We start from the raw sequence: 17,845 nt of genomic DNA on the forward strand, positions 1-17,845 counted from the left end.
AAAACCCAAGAGACTTAGATGATGAAGAAAAATGTTGCTATGAGAATAGCATGAACTTGGATAAATCAGCAAAAGACAAAACAAGGAGAAGGAATTTTGAAAGGGGAAAAGCAAAGAAAATCCCCCTGTGAATTATTATGAATGTGGTAAAGCTTTTGAAAGAGAGCAAGTAGCTCATTTACAATAGCATCAGTGTGTTGTGTAGAAGAATGAGAGGAGCATCTCTTAAATAGATATGAGAGGAGTTACAACATCGACTTACAAATCATACCAAGGAAGAAGGTAAAAATTGACATACGTGGCTTCCCATCCTCATATAATAGAGGCTATCATTAACATGACAGCGAGACATAATAGCTGATTTGTGTTAGCTGCAGCAATGGTTGTCCTCATGTTACGCAGTTTCCACATGAGGTGATTCTATTTTATGAGTTCCCCTACCTTTAACTGCTGTCCCTTTCTTTTGTGGTTAGACAAGGCTAAGATCATTCTGAATCTTATGTCATTGTCCTTGACCTACCACTTACCCAAGGTAATATATCCAATAGTCAAGTGGCTGCATTTTATCTATTTTGAGATAATTGTTACAAGGGAAAACAGCTATACTTCTTATCTGTCATCCTTATGCTATCATTGGGTTGCTAAAAATCTTTCCAGTGCTCTTGGTGTATTGTGCATGTGAGATTGAAAGATTATTTTGCTCGTGATATCAGTTTTTTATTGTTTTTGTGTTCAATGCTCTGTAATCAACGCACATCCACATTGTCCCATCCATCTTTTGAACCAGAACCACTGAGGATGCCAAAGTACTCTTACTTGGCCTAATATATCCCATTTCCAACAGCTCCTTGATTGCCTTTTCAATCTCATCTTTGTGTCTTTTCGTGTGCATATAAGGAGTAGATATGACCGGTTTAGCTCCTTCCTCAAGCTCTATTATGTGCGCAATACACCTATCTGGTGAAACTCCATGAGTAATGTCACTAAATAGTTTTCTATACTTATCCAACAACACAGTAATATCTGGCTAATAACTTATCTTTTACTGTCCTAAATCAGTAGGCATGATAATACATCTAGCTGCCCATACCACTTGATCATGTGTAACAAATGAATTTTCCTAACAAATTTAAAACTCCCAATGATCTAATAACTAATTCCATTTCACATAAAAAAGACTTCCTTTAACTATTTTAGCTAGAAGGTAGTAACTGCTTCCTATTTAGTTTACAAATTATAATCATCTAATGAAATTAAATAAATGAATATGCTGCTATCATTTTTAATCATTCTAACTGATAACATGTTCAGCTGAAGTAAAGTACAACTATCAACTATTATCTTTGATGTAACTGATAACATGTTCAGCTGAAAGTATAGTAACAACTATCTATTTAATCTTTTAGGAATCTAAAGGTAGGTGCAAAGAACATACAAAATTAATGGAGAAATCCCTTTGTCATGTTGTTCAAGCCTCAGCATTGGTGAGAGGAGAAGCATTGACATAGGCTTAACCTCCCAACCGTGGACCATACTTATCCCCACACATCCTAACTTAATAGAACGGCCCTCCCTACCTTGGGATTGGGCTTGGGATGTTCTTAAGTCCAACCATCCAAGTTACCTAGTGGTTTGAGGGTCCCATCAGTTATTCATAAATAACTGAAGCTTCTGGACAAACAAAAAAGATCTCATGATTGGCACATCTGCCTATATCTACCTTGGCCAAGGATTTCAAATTGGATTTGTAAACTTGATCTCCACCACTCAACTTGACAATAGGTTTCATCATTAGGACATGCATGAGCTATTATATGTGTTTGTTACTTAGTATCTGATTTCAATCTTGATTTTTTGCAGGTTATTTTCACCTCTTCACCATTTATGGCTTCCATGCCGATGAATCCTAGGTGCATGAGAGATTATATCTGCTCTATCTTGATTTACACCTCTTCACCATTGATGTTGTCTTTGCCGGTGAATTCCTCAGTGCTTGATCATTATGAAATCATTCACACTTCTACTAAATATATGAAAAGAAATGTAATATTACCGACAAGATCTTTATCTCATGGATTTTATTACAGTTTTCCATCCTCCATATAACTAGGATAGTCTCTTGATTATTGATAATAAGCGACATGATATCAGTTTCTTGTAAAGCTTCGACTAAGGAAACTATGTCTTAATACATTCAGCCCAGTATTCTGATCCGACAACAATAATAAAATTAGCAAGGATAGATGAACAATAACAGAACTTAGACTTGGTGTAACATTGAGTAAAGAGGAAAAGAGACAGAGCAGGCAATAACGAAATGAACTTAGCATGACTTGTAGCAAGGTAATCCTCCCCCTTGCGGTTGGATTAAATGAACTACCACGGCTTCCTTGCTCTGAGCTGGTTGACGGATGATGAAGAGAAATAAGGGATTCAATTCGAAATGGTATGATGTGAATTTCGGTGTCGAGCTGAGACTAACTCGGCTTGCTTAGCTTCGGGCAGATGTAAGGAAAAAGATAACGCAGTATGAAGAAAGGTTGTGTCAAATATGATCCATGATATGCTATTAATTGGCCGACCTTGGCTCTTTGGCTACTTTCTGTTATGAAGAAGGCCATTCAAATCCATCCAAATTTGAAATATAGAAGAGAGAAATAAAGAGGGAAAAAGAATAAGGAGTTGAAGAGTTTTAATTTTTATTTTATTATTATTATGCACTCTTATATACGTTCATGTATATAGATTGGTGAAATGACATCATTAGATTATAAAGTTATAATTTATTGGTGTCACTTCATTTTTATATATATATATGTTCGTATTTTTAAGGGTATAATAATGATTAAATAAGAGATTTCAATAATAAATCTTTAAAGGTATGAATTTTATATTTTTAATTTATATTAAGTTTTATTATATTGCTTTCTATTAAGCTCATGTGGTCCTATGATGCAATCTGTGGTCAAGTCTTCGTATCCTTTACAAGGTAGTCTTAGGTCATACTTGTCGATCCTAATGACTGGACCAATTGATCATCCCCTTTCGATGATCCCATTTAGCAATGCTTCCCCTCTCTTCAGTCTTCTTCCTGCAATCACCCAAGCAAAACATTCTCGCTAAGACATTAATTCAAAAATATATTGATCGTTAATTCCAATCAAACAATTGACAATTATAGGTTGCTTGATTATTTTTATCAATGTCTATAATAACTAACTCATTTCACATGATCATGAAAGAAATAATTTGTTATTAGTTGGTACAACGTATATTATTAACTAGTTTCACACGATCAAGAAAAAGAAATAGTCTGTTAACAGTTGATACAACGTATATAATTAACTAACTTGTTTCGCATGATCAGGAAAAGAAATAATTCGTTGAACCAACAATTATGATCAAATTAAAAATTAGGGCAAAATTTGGGATATAACATCATGTCTCATTAATCTTTCCATCCTCTTACAGGACAATACCTTTGCACCCCCATCTGTCATCCCATTAAGAAGAATTTTTTTTCAATCAACTTCAAATTTCATTGCCTTATTTTTTAAGTTCATCTTGAACTCACCAAGTGAATGTAGCCACAAAATCCCAAGCAATGTGTGATGACAACCCAATTAGAATCAAACTACATGCAACTTTTTTTCATTGCAACCTAATATAGAAGAATTCATGTAGCATAAACCCAGGGTAGCAATGAATTAATTTATCACCATTAACAATTTTAATTCATGAACTGAAAATGAACAACTAGCTATGCCTGAAAGCATACCTTGAAATTTTGTGAGGACATGCAATGCTTTTGCCTTTAGCTAGCTCTGAAGCGCTTGAGGTGCAATGTGAGCCATCCTAGTGGATATATTCTCTATCCACTCCTTCAAGTGGATTTTGTGGGCCATGATGAGAGAGATTGATTCAATCTACCCCTCCTATTGTTATCCGCTTAATTCTTAGACACCTAAGGTTTTGTATACTACATTTGAATAAGTTGTATCATGCCACACTATGAGTTTGGTAGCATACTATCTAACCATCCCCTCTCGAATTCTCCTTTCCTAGTAGTCCATCAGACAACCAAGCAATAAGAACATCCATCGCCGACATACAAATCGGCCTAGGCATGTATGCTCATCGCAAAACTCGCCCAATTTTTCCTAGATCAATGCAAGTTTTGCATACTTGCATGCAACCAACAATATCTATCTGCTATGTTGGGGGTATAGTTGGTAATCAATTGACATACTATGCTCCTTGACTACTGCTAATCTGGAGCGGGTAAACTCGTCTCAAGTGGGTCATACGATTTAATGTTTGGTGAACACCTTGGATAGAAAGGACTAGTCTATGTGCCAGAGGTACATTATTCTCTACCTATAACCTCTAGGGTTCTAACTCTATCCTTTGCAGTAAAAGCCAACGCCTGTACCCAACCCAACATTTTAACTAGAAAGAGATTTCTAATTGGGAAGTAGATAGTTTTAGACTACGCAACAAAATTTACTAGTGTAGACACTTCACCAAAAATCTAAGACTAATTCCTTAACTGTTCCCAAATTGCTAACATGGAAGAAGGTTTAATCACCTAGTCCTTGCTATGTCCTTCAGTTATTAACGAAATGAGAAGAGGTATCAATCATGCCAAGGAAGAAGGGAAAAATTGACACACTTGGCTTCCCGTCCTCATATAATAGAGGCTATCATTGACATGACATAGAGACATGATAGCTGATTTGTGTTAGCTGCAGCAATGGTTGCCCTCATGCTACGTAGTTTTTACAGGAGGTGATTCTATTTTATGAGTCCCCCTACCTTTAACTGCTGACCCTTTCTTTTGTGGTAAGACACGCTGAGATCATTCTAAATCTTATATCATTGTCCTTTGACCTACCACTTACCTGATATATTGCCCTTTGCTCTACTACTTACCCAAGGTAATATATCCAATAGTCAAGTGGCTGCATTTTATCTATTTGAGATAATTGTTACAAGTGAAAACATCCTATCTGTTGTCCTTATGCTATCATTGGGCTGCTACAAATCTTGCCACTGCTGCAAGGGTATTGTGCACATTACATTCAATGATAGTTGTGCCCGTGATATCAGTTGTTTACTGTTTTCCTGTTCAATGCTCTGTAATCAATGCACATCCACATTGTCCCATCCTTTTTAATCAAAACCACTGAAGATACAATTGTACTCTTACTTGGCCTAATATGTCCCATTTCCAACAGCTGCTTGATTGCCTTCTCAATCCCATCTTTGTGTCTTTTTAAGTGCCTACAAGAAGTAGTTATGACCGGTTTAGCTCCTTCCTCAAGCTCTGTTATGTGTGCAATGCCCCTCTCCAAGAAATGTTACTAAATACTTTGCTTTACTTATTTATCAACACCCTAATGTCAGGCTAATAACTTCTTTATTTCAGTCCTAAATCAGTAAGCATGATAACACATTTAGCTACCCACACCACTTGATCATTTATCATTAATCTTTCCATCGTGTTAAAGGACAATACCTTTGCACCCCCATCTGTCATCCCACTAAGAAGAATTTTTTTCAATCAACCTCGAATCTCATTTCCTGTTTTTAAGTTCATCTTGAACTCACCATGTGAATGTGGCCACAAAATCCCAAGCAATGTTTGATGACAATGCAATCAGAATTAAACTATATGCAACTTTTTTTCATTGCAACCTGATATATAAGAATTCGTGTAGCATAAACACAAGGTAGCAATGAATTAAATTATCACCGTTAAAATTTTAATTCATGAACTGAAAATGAACAACTAGCCATGCTTGAAAGCATACCTTGAAATTTTGTGAGGACATCCAATATTCTTGTCTTTAGTTAGCTCTGAAGCGCTTGAGGTTCAGTGTGAGCCATTCTAGTGGATCTATTCTCTATCCAATCCTTCAAGTGAATTTTGTGGGCCATCATGAGAGAAATTGATTTGGTCTACCCCTCCTATTGTTATCCTCTTAAATACCAAACAACTAAAGTTGCGTCATACCACACTGAGTTTGTTAGGATACTTCTAACCATCCCTACTAGAATTCTCCTTTCCTAGCAATCCATCAGACAACTAAGCAATAAGAACATCCATCGCCAACATACAGATGGGCCCCAGGCGCATATGCTCTTGGCAGAATTCACCCAATTCCCTAGATCAATGCAAGGTTTGCACACTTGCATGCAACCAATGATATCTATCCGCTGTCTCGGGGATATAGTTGGTAGTCTATTGACATAGTATGATCCTTGACTACTGCCAATCTCGAGCGGATAAGCTTGTCTCAAGTGGGTCATACGATTTAAAGTTTGACAATTACCTCGGTTAGGGAGGACTAGTCTATGTGCCAGAGGTACACCATCCTCCACCTATAACCTCTAAGGTTCTAACTTTATCCTTCGTCTTAAAAGCCAATGCTTGTACCCAACTCAACACTTTAACTAGAAAGAGATTCCTAATTGGGAAGTAGATAGTTTTAGACTAAGCAACAAAATTTACTAGTGTAGACACTTCACCAAAAATCTCAGACCAATTGCTTAACTATTCCCAAAATGGTAACTTGGAAGAAGGTTTATTCACCTAATCCTTGCTAAAACATATGAAATTTCCTAACATTGAAAAGAGGAATTGTATTATGAAAATAAAGAATTAGAAATGCGAGATATATAACCATAATACGGAAGTAACATTTTTAAATCCATTTCATATGTGAGTAACTGGAATATTGATTAACCAAATTAACTGATTTCTATACCAATTTCATGAGATGTCAATCATATTAACCAACTAATTGATTTCCATATTGATACAAAAAACTACAACATTTCCACCCATACAATATTATTTAACAAATACGAGAAATAAAATGCATGATAAAGAATTGAAGAGGAACATACATAGTTGGGCTGGGGTGTCTTATGTTGTTGAGCAAGCCTCAGCTTTTTGGCAAGAGGAGAAGCATTTGCTTAGGCTCAACCTCCCAACCACGGACCTTATCAATCCCCACACAATCTTTTAACAAGAAAGGCCCTCCTTACCTCGGGGTTAGGCTTGGGATAGTAGCAGTCTTCCCATTAGAGCAATACCGGTGTTTAGAATGTCCGCATAGTTAATAGACGAGCATGTTTGATTAAGTGGTGCCACCGACATCATGTGATCTATAGAAGGCAAGCATGCCTTTGACGACCTTGGTCAAGGTTTTTGGATGGGTTAATATTACTCGATCACCATCGCTCGACTTGACAATAGGGTATATGAATTGGACAATACATGAGCTTACTTGAAAGTTTCTTAATGTTTATGCATATAAGTTATCATGATTGTTCTCATTCTGTTCTTCCTTTTGTAGGAATCCTCTTAGCCTCTTCACCCCTTTCATGGCCATCCAGCCGAGATGAGTCCTAGGCATTTGATCATTAATAGAAATCTTCCATTTACAATTCATGGCTGCTACTCAGCTGATGCAGAGATGAAACTTAATTACTGGTGTTAAGCCGTCTCGAGACTCAAGACTTCACAAAAGTTTAATTAGAAATTTCAAATTTGTATTATTAGAAGTAAAGTAATGAAACATTGTTCAAGATATGATGCACATGTTGCTTGATTGATATATATTAGTTCGCCATAGACATTGAAATATAAAAAAACAAGAAGTTTGGCAGTCATGTTCTGAACATTATTAATCGATTTGCATTGAAGATATACTTGAGAAAAATCAATGACATATTTAAATCCAATACTTGCATTGGTTTTCTAATACACACATGATAAGAGCAAAAGTATTTACGTAACCTGATCAATGGAAATACTATTTAGGTAGTCCCGATTGGCAGGCTCACAAGGGTCTGAACAGAGTCTTCCGAATAATAACAATGCTTGGATTTCCACATTGTGACAGAAGCCGAGTGGAAGAAGAAACCGACTAGTAAGGAGCCGTATGGAAAGAAAAATAAAGTCGAATGGAATGAAAAAGGAGATGAGTCCCCTTAGCGAAAGAGAAATCTTAAGCTTTAAGCCGCGACCCAAGGTGATAGTTTAAAACAAGAACATTGGTTTCTTGGTTCACTCATTCAAAGACGATCTATATATATATGCTAATAGAGACGATCTAGTGAATTATTATCATGGTGGTATCATATATATATATATGAAGAGGAGAAAAATGGAGATGCCATCGTAGAGATGACAAGGCAATGGTTCTAAGCATGAAATTTGATTATGGATAAAAATATAAATTTTGAAATATGTTTTTAAGTAAGCTCATGCATGTCCAAGGTATGTACCCTACTATGAAGTCACTAGGTCCTTACCAAGGTAGTTAGAGGCCATATCCGACAAATGAGATCAATAGACTAGACTAGTGCCCCATTCCTTTAAATCTCGTTTAGCAATGGTTTCTCCACTTTGTCTGCTTCTGCAACCACCTGTGCAACATTTCCACAATAATAACCAGTTCTCCCAATTTAAATCAATATTTGAATATAACACAGATTACTGTAACAATGGCTAACTACCATCATCAAGTGAATAAAATCAAGTAATGACTAACTACCATCATCAAGTAAATATAACAAGCAATGGTTAACTACCATCATCAAGTAAATCTAACAAGCAACGGTTAACTACCACTCTCATTAAGCACTTATACAAAATAATTGTTAGCGACCAAGTTCACATGAAATAAACAGTTTATTATAACTTTACTTTTCACATGATCCAAAGAAACAATAATTTTAACTAATCATTTTGATGATTATAAATTATTTTAATCAGGTTAAAATTTTGGAATGTAACATACCCTCCCCCTTATGTTTCATCGTCTTCGATGAAAATACACACAAAATTTAGAAGTAGTATCTAATCTAGGTTTTTATTGCAATCATAGAGAGAAAAAACAATAGGAAAGATCAGGCTCCGGTCTTGGAAAAAAGATGAGGGTATTTATGAAAAATCTCATTGTAATCTTCCCAAGTAGCATTTCCCTTTGCATAGTGGCCCCACTAGACCTTCCATTGAATTATGTCTCGATTTCATAAGCAGAGCTTACTTACCTTGAGTATTCTTAGTGGTTCTATTTCCACCACCCCAGGTCTTGTACTTGCAATAAGTTCCAATCAGTTATATGATCATGATGAGTGATATATTTCTTAAGGTATGACACATGAAAGATGTCATGCATCCTGGCAAGAGCTAGAGGTAGTGCAATTTTGTAAGCTATTGGGTTCACGACTTCCAACACCTCAAAGGGTCCTACATACCTCGTGGCTAACTTGGCATTGTTGTTGAACATGATGGTACTCTTTTGGGGTCTCACTTTTAATAATACCTTTTCTCCCAATGAGAATTATCTAGGTCTCCTTTTTGCATCTGCATAACTTTTTTGCCTATTGTTTTCTTCCTTCAGTCTTTGACGGATTTGGACCACTTGTTCCTCCATCTCCCTGAGCATTTTGGGCCCGATAATAATCCTATCCTCAACATGGTTCCACCTAATTGGGGTTCTACATTTGCAGCCATATAGGGCCTTAAAAGGTGCCATCTTAATGGTGGATTGATAGGAATTATTGTAAGCAAATTCCACTAAGGGTAAATACATTTCCTATTGATATTGCTGATCCATACAATAAACCCTTAGAAGGTCTTCGAAAACTTGGTTTACCCTTTCTGTTTGACCATTAGTCTTAGGATGATATGCTGAGTTGATATTTAACTTAGCTCCTAAAGCCAAGAATAATGCTTGCCAAAATTTGGAGGTTATCTTGGCATCTCTGTTTGAGATAATCTTCTCTGGGACTCCATGAAGTCTGAAGATCTCTTTCATGAACTTGTGAGCGATTTCTGGTGCTCCATTGGTTAGGTTACCAAGTATGAAGTGAGCAAGCTTTGTCAATTTGTCCACCACTACTAGGATGGTGTTGTGTTTGCTTCGTGTCATGGGTAGTCCTTGTACGAAACCCATGGAAATTATCTACCACTTCCATTCTAGTACTTCGTTTGGGTAAAGGAGGCCAGTTGGATAATGGTGTTTTTGCCTTGACTCTTTGGCATTCTAGACATCCTGCCACATAATCCGTTATTTCCTTTTTCATACCCTTCCAAAAATGTAGTGGTTTTATATCTGCCATCATCTTGGTCACCCAAGGATGTCTTGCATAAGGAGTTGAGTGGAATTCTTCTATAATCGATCTTCGGATTTCTGGTACCTCGGGTATGTACATCTTGTCACCATACCTTGATCCCCTTCCAAAAATGTAGTGGTTTTATATTTGCCATCATCTTGGTCACTCCAGGATGTCCTGAATAAGGAGTTGAGTGGAATTCTTTTACAATCAATCTTCGGATTTCTAGTACCTCAGGTATGTACATCTTGTCACCATACCTTGATAATCCATCTTCTTCCATTCTGAAGTCTTTATACTTGGGATCCTGTGGGTCTCTGAGAAGAGCATGACTAACCTCCGTATAAAATTCATGTTGCTTTAGATGTTTTAATACTTGATCCCTTAATCTAAAATTTATGTCGGCCATAGTGGAAACATGCCTTCGTCGACTCAAGGCATCTGCTACCTTGTTCTCTTTACCTTTAGTGTAGCTAATGTTAAAGTTGTAATTTGCTAGAAATTCCAACCATTCTTATCTTCTTGGCGTTAATTTTGGGTTGAGTAAAGATTTATTTTAAGCCATGGTGGTCGGATCGAAGTTCAAAAGGCTTCTCTATTAAATAGTGCCTCCACATTTGGAAGGCATGCACAATGAAGGCTAGTTCCAGATCATGAGGACCGTAGTTTTTCTTGTAGCTCATTAACTTTCTTATCTCGTAAGCAATCACTTGTTCTTCTTGCATTAGCACACCTCTTAATCTTTCCTCGGATGCATTAGTTATAACTACAAATTTCTTTTGAGGGTTAGGTACTTTTAGTATAGGTGCAATAGTTAATTTTTCCTTTAGTTACTCAAAAGCTGACTGACATCTTTCATTTCTTCCCCTTTTTCTGAAGTGAAGTGATTGGGTAAGCTATCCTTGAGACTAACAAATACCCTATAGAATCTTGCCAACCCCATGAAGCTTCTAACCTCTGTCACATTCTTAGGTATAGGCCCTTCCTTAATTGGCTTGATTTTTGAAGGATCTACAACTATTCGTCCTAGATACTAGATCTCTTCTTGATAAAAAGCACATTTATACAACTTCCCGTATAGCTTATGTTCTCTTAGTCTTTGTAGGACTTTTTCTAGTTGCTCTTGATGCTCCTTTTCATTTTTTGAATAGATTAGGGTATCATCTATGAAGACCAATATAAATCTATCTAACTAGTCTTCAAAGATACTATTCATCAGATTCATGAAGGTTGTCGGTGCATTAGTTAAGCCAAAGGATAATACTGTGAACTCATAATGTTCGTATCTAGTTTTGAACGTAGGCTTGTGGATGTCCTCATCCTTGATGCGGAGCTAGTGGTATCCTGATCTTAAGTCAATCTTTGAAAATACTGTAATGCCCTTCATTTGGTCAAAAAGTTCGTCAATTCTAGGGAGTGGGTATCAGTTCTTGATGGTGAGCTTATTGAGCGTCTCGTAGTCAATGCACAATCTCATAGTTCTGTCCTTCTTGGCGAACAACATCGGGGCTCCCCAAGGTGAAAACACTGGGCCTAATAAAAGTTTCTTATCTAACATATCTTGTAATTGCAATTGTAGTTCCATCAATTCAGTGGTGGTCTTCCAATAAGGAGCTCGAGATATGGGTTCCGCTCTAGGTACTAAATCTATTGTAAAATCAAAAGCTTTGGATGGAGGTAGTTCGGGAAGTTCCTCCGGAAACACATTTTGAAATTTCTTGAGATATGGGTACTTGCCAACAATTGTTCTTTTTGGTTCTTCCACTATCTCTCCATCTTCCATTCTACTTCCACCCCTCTAAATCTTCAATTTTAATTGCAAAAATCTCACATCCCTTCCTTCTGCATTTCTTGAGTTGCATGGCAGATATTTGACAAGGTTCGATTTCATGCAGAACTCCCTTAATACTTACATGATTACCTTGATCATCCAAACATTCTACGGTTTAGGCAAGACACTGAACCTTGGCCTTGTGTTCACTAAGCCAATTTATGCCTATGATTATGTCGTAAGACCCAAAGGTGCTACATACAGATTTAGCTCTGTAGAAAATTTTGGAAAGTCAACTTGAGCCTCAAACAGACATTGCTTTATCTTAGCTCTTGACCGGTTTGCATACAAGACCATCCATGGTTTTTCCATGACACTAGATCTCTTTGGAAATCTACTTAATAACTTAGGAGATATAAAACATTTTGAGGCTCCAATATCAATTAATATAGAATTAGGGTTTCCGTAGATCTTACTCGGAGTTTCAATTGGACCTATCTATTGTTCTACCTGCCGATTATCTAGTGTGGCGTGAATCCATTGTTGGTAAACTTTCTGTTGTGGTTGTAGAGGTGGTCAAGGTGGTTGGTTGGTGTTTGTCTTGCTGGGGCATTTGTTAGCATAGTGGTCCACCCCACAGTTGTATCATCCAGACGGTGGCCCCTTCTTCTCATTGCCCTTGCCATTCCTATTGATATTGGGGTTACTTTTGAAATCCTTGTTACCATTCCCTCTTGGTTTTGGTTTGTTGGGTTTGTAGTCTTTAAATTGCTTCTTGTGGGATCTGACATTTGCACCCTTTGAATTCCAACATCTTTTCCTTTTGTTATCCTGGATAGAATCATCTCTTTTGATTTTATGTCTTGGCGAATTCCAACATTGAAAAGGTTGATACCATATGTAACATACGAAATTTTCTAACCTTGAAAAGAGGAACTATATTATGAAAATAAAGAATTAAAAATGCGAGATATATAACCATAATCTGGAAGTAACATTTTTAAATCCATTCCATATGAGAGTAACTGGAATATTGATTAACTAAATTAACTGACTTCTATACCAATTTCATGAGATGTCAATCATATTAACCAACTAACCGATTTCCATAATGATACAAAAGAACTACAACATTTCCATCCATACAATATCATTTAACAAATACGAGAAATAAAATGCATGATAAAGAAATGAAGAGGAACACACATAGTTTGGCTGGGGTGTCTTATGCTGTTGAACAAGCCTTGGCTTTCTGGCGAGAGGATAAGCATTTTCTTAGGCTTAACTTCCCAACCACAGACCTTATCAATCCCCACACAATCTTTTAATAAGAAAGGCCCTCCCTACCTCAGGGTTAGGCTTGGGGCACTATCAATCCAACCATCCAAGCAATACCCGTGTTTAGAATGTCTGCTTAGTTAATAGATGGACACGCTTGATTAACTGGCACCATCGACATCATGTGATATATAGAAGGCAAGCATTCCTTCAACAACCTTGGCTAAGGTTTTTGGATGGGTTAATGTTACCTAATCACCACCGCTCGACTTGACAACATGGTATATGAATTGGACAATACATGAGCATAATTGAAAGTTTCTTAAAATTTATGCACATAAGTTATCATGATAGTTCTGATTCCGTTCTTTCTTTTGCAGGAATCCTCTTAGCCTCTTCACCCCTTTCATGGCCATCCAACCGAGGTGAGTCCTAGGCATTTGATCACTAGTGGAAATCTTCCATTTACAATTCCTGATTGCCACTTAGCCAATGCAAACATGAAACTTAATTATTGGCATTAAGCCGTCTTGAGACTCAAGACTTCACAAAAGTTTAATCAGAAATTTGTATCATAAAAAGCAAAGGAAAGAAACACTGTTCAAGATATGATGCACACGTTGCTTGATCGATCTATATTAGTTCGCCATAGACATTGAAATATAACAGAAAAAAAGTCTGGTAGTCATGTTCTGAACATTATTAATTGATTTGCATTGCAGATATACTTGAGAAAAATCAATGGCATATTTAAATCTTATAGTTGCATCATTTTCCTAATACACACATGATAAGAGCATAAGTTTTTACATAACCTGATCAATGCAAAAATTATTTAGGTAGTCCCGATTGGCAGGCTCACAAGGGTTTGAAGTTTTGAACGAAGATTTTTGGATAATAGCAATGCTTGGATTTCCACACTGTGATGGAAGTCGAGTGGAAGAAGTTGACTGGTAAGGAGGAGCTGTATGGAAAGAAAAATGAATGAAAAAGGAGACGAGTCCCCTTTTTAAAGAGAAGTTTTAAGCTTTAAGCCATGGCCCAAGGTGGCAGTTTAAAACAAGAACATCGGTTTCTACATTCATCGATTCAAAGATACAGGGAGCACCAAGTGTATTCGACTCCTCACATAAAGAGTTATAATTTGAAATACTAACACGCTCCTTTTTAAAGTTTATTAAAAACAAAAGCTCTCTCTATATATAAATTTTCAATGATGCCATCATGCTAATATTATGTCCAAGGTCATACCTACTAGATACCTATATCTATATACATGTGTAATTTGGGGGATTATGATTTATTTAGCCTCATATCCTCTTGATATACATATATACACATGTATATAGTTATACATATGCTAATAGAGACAATCTAGTGAATTATTATCATGGTGGTATCATATCTTTATATACATAAATGCGTATATATATAAATATGAAGAGAAAAATGGAGATGCCATCATAGAGATGACAAGGTAATGGTTTTGAACATGAAATTTGATTATGAATAATATATAAATGTTTTTATATGTTTTCAAGTAAGCTCATGCATGTCCTTACCAAGGTGGTTAGAGGCTACACCTGACAAATCGGATCAATGGACTATAGTAGTGCCTCATTCCTTTAAATCCCGTTTAGCACTGCTTTCTCCACTTTGTCTACTCTTGCAACCACTCGTGCAACATTTCCACAATAATAACCAGTTCTCCCAATTTAAATCAATATTAGAATATAACATAGATAACTATAACAACGGCTAACTACCATCATCAAGTAAATAAAATCAAGTAATGGCTAACTACTATCATCAAGTAAATATAACATGCAATGGTTAACTACCATCATCAAGTAAATATAACAAGCAACGGTTAACTACCACTCTCATTAAGCACTTATACACAATAATTGTTAACGACCAAGTTCACATGAAATAAACGGTTAATTATTTTCACATGATCCAAAGAAACATAATTTTAACTAATCATTTTGATGATTATAAATTATTTTAATTAGGTCAAAATTTTGGGATGTAACACTAAGTCCTTCCGTTATTATTGAAATGAGAAGAGGTATCAATTATGCCAAGGAGAAGGTAAAAACTGACACACTTGGCTTCCTGTCCTTATATAATAGAGGCTATCATTGACATGACATAGAGACATAATGGCTGATTTGTGTTAGCTGCAGCAATGGTTGTCCTCATGTTATGTAGTTTCCATGAGGTGATTCTATTTTATGAGTTCCCCTACCTTTAACTGTCGACCCTTTCTTTTGTTGTTAGACAAGGCTGAGATCATTCTAAATCTTATGTCATCGTCATTTGACCTACCACTTACCTAAGGTAATATATTGTCCTTTGATCTACCACTTACCCACGCTAATATATCCTATAGTCAAGTGGCTGCATTTTATCTATTTGAGATAATTGTTAAAAGTGAAAACAACTATACATCTTATCTGTTGTCCTTATGCTCTCATTGGGTTGCTACTAAGCTTGCCACTGCTGCTAGGCTATTGTGCACGTTACAGTCAAAGATAATTGTGCCTGTGATATCATTTATAACACATTATCCCATCCTTTTAACCAAAACCACAAAAGATGCAAAAGTACTCTTACTTGGCCTAATATGTCCCATTTCCAACAGCTGCTTGATTGCCTTACCAATCTCATCTTTGTGTCTTTTCGAGTGGCTATAAGGAATAGTTATGATTGGTTTAGCTTCTTCCTCAAGCTCTGTTATGTGTGCAATACCCATATCCAATGGAACTCCATGAGAAATGTCACTAAATACTTTGGTTTACTTATTCAACAACACTGTAATGTCAGGCTAATAACTTCTTTATTTCAGTCCTAAATCAGGAGGCATGATAACACATTTAGGTGCCCACACCACTTGGTCATGTCTAATTAATCTTTCCATTCTCTTAATGGACAACCCCATTTGTGACCCCACTAAGAATAATTTTTTTTCAATCAAACTCTAATTTCATTTCCTTACTTTTTAATTTCATCTTGAAGTCACCAAGTGAATGTAGCCTCAAAATCCCAACCAATGTGTGATTGCAACCCTATCGGAATCAAACTATATGCAACTTGTTTTCACTGCAACCTAATATATAAGATTTCATGTAGCAATGAAGTAAATTATCACCATTAACAATTTTAATTCATGAACTGAAAATGAACAACTAGACATGCTTGAAAGTATACCTTGAAATTTTGTGAGGACATGCTATGTTCTTTTCTTTAGCTAGCTTTGAAGCACTTGAGGTGCAATGTGAGCCATCCTAGTGGATCTATTCTCTATCCACTCCTCCAAGCGGATTTTGTGGGCATGATGAGAGAGATTGATTTGGTCTACCCCTCCTATTCTTATCCTCTTAGGGCCCGTTTGTTTGCTGGAATTAACCTGGAATAGGGAAACAGGAATAGGAAAATTGGAATAAATCTATTCCAATTTTGGTCCAATGCAAGAATAAATCTAATTCCAAAAAATACTTAGAATTCGATTTATTCTCATTTTGGGCCAAAATTGGAATAGATTTATTCCAATTTTCCTATTCCCGTTTCCCTATTTCAGGTTAATTCCAGCAAACAAACGGGCCCTTAATTACTAGACACCTAAGGTTTTGTCTACCACATTTGAATATGTTGCGTCATACCACACTATGAGTTTGTTAGGAAACTATCTCACCATGCCCACTTGAATTCTCCTTTCCTAGTAGTCCATCAGACAACGAAGCAATAAGAACATCCATCACCGACATACAAATGGGCCCCAAGCACATATGCTCTTGGCGGAATTCGCCCAATTTCCTAGATCAATGCAAGGTTTGCACACTTGCATGGAACCAACAATATCTATCCGCTATCTTGGTGGTATATTGGTAGTCTAATGACATTATGCTTCTTGACTACTACCAATCTCGAGCGCATAAGCTCGTCTCAATTGGATCATATGATTTAATGTTTGGGGAGCATGTTGGATAGAGAGGACTAGTCTATGTGGCAGAGGTACACCATCCTCTACCTATAACCTCTAGTGTTCTATCTTTTTCCATAAAAGCCAATGCTTGTACCCAACTTAGCATTCTAACTAGAAAGAGATTTGTAATTGTGAAGTAGATAGTTTTATCCTATGCAACAATATTTACTAGTGTAGACCATTCACCAAAAATCTACGACCAATTTCTTAACTATTCCCAAAATGATAACTTGGAAGAAGGTTTATTCACCTAATCCTTGCTAAGTCCTTCCATTATTAATAAAATGAGAAGAGGTATCAATGATGCAAAGGAAGAAGGCAAAAACTGACACGCTTGGCTTCCCATCCTCATATAATAGAGGCTATCATTGACATGACATAGAGACATAATAGTTGATTTGTGTTAGCTGCAGCAATGGTTGTCCTCATCTTATGTAGTTTCCACACGAGGTGATTCTATTTTATGAGTTCTCCTACCTTTAACTGCCGACCCTTTCTTTTGTGGTTAGACAAGGCTGAGATCATTCTAAATCTTATGTGATTGTCCTTGACCTACCACTTACCTAAGGTAATATATTGCCCTTTGCTCTACCACTTACCCAAGGTAATATATCCTATAGTCAAGTGGCTGCATTTTATTTATTTGAGATAATTGTTACCAGTGAAAACAGCTA

General features: G+C 36.5%; 1 protein-coding gene across 2 annotated transcripts in view; it reads left to right on the top strand.

Annotated features, from left to right (window-relative positions):
- Positions 1-17,845, top strand: part of COS1 (6,7-dimethyl-8-ribityllumazine synthase / DMRL synthase / lumazine synthase / riboflavin synthase) — a 74,611-nt gene that overhangs the window by 42,329 nt on the left and 14,437 nt on the right. The window lies entirely within an intron of this gene.

Source organism: Cupressus sempervirens, chromosome 4 (assembly GCF_028749045.1).
Source record: "Cupressus sempervirens isolate cs-2001-9-10 chromosome 4, ASM2874904v1, whole genome shotgun sequence".
Taxonomy (NCBI): domain Eukaryota; kingdom Viridiplantae; phylum Streptophyta; class Pinopsida; order Cupressales; family Cupressaceae; genus Cupressus; species Cupressus sempervirens.